We start from the raw sequence: 246 nt of genomic DNA, 5'->3' as shown, positions 1-246 counted from the left end.
CTGCTCACGAGACGACAAGGCATGCTGGCATTGTGAGGAGGGATAAAACTTACCCCGTTTCAATCTGCCTGAAAGGTGCCAGGTTTGCTAAGGGGAGCAGGATTAGCTCGTGCGATATTTTTATGAGACGCGAAGCTCAGCACTGCTGTTCCTGTTCTACAGACGGAAGCGGCCCCGTGGGCACTGCTGTATCCAGCTATTTTCCCCAACCTCCCCCCGGGCTCTGTTGGAAGCCCCTGAGGAGCC

The sequence above is a fragment of the Phaethon lepturus genome, unplaced genomic scaffold (assembly GCF_000687285.1).
Source record: "Phaethon lepturus isolate BGI_N335 unplaced genomic scaffold, ASM68728v1 scaffold30561, whole genome shotgun sequence".
Classification (NCBI taxonomy): Eukaryota; Metazoa; Chordata; class Aves; order Phaethontiformes; family Phaethontidae; genus Phaethon; species Phaethon lepturus.
Note: the sequence above shows the minus strand (reverse complement) of the source record.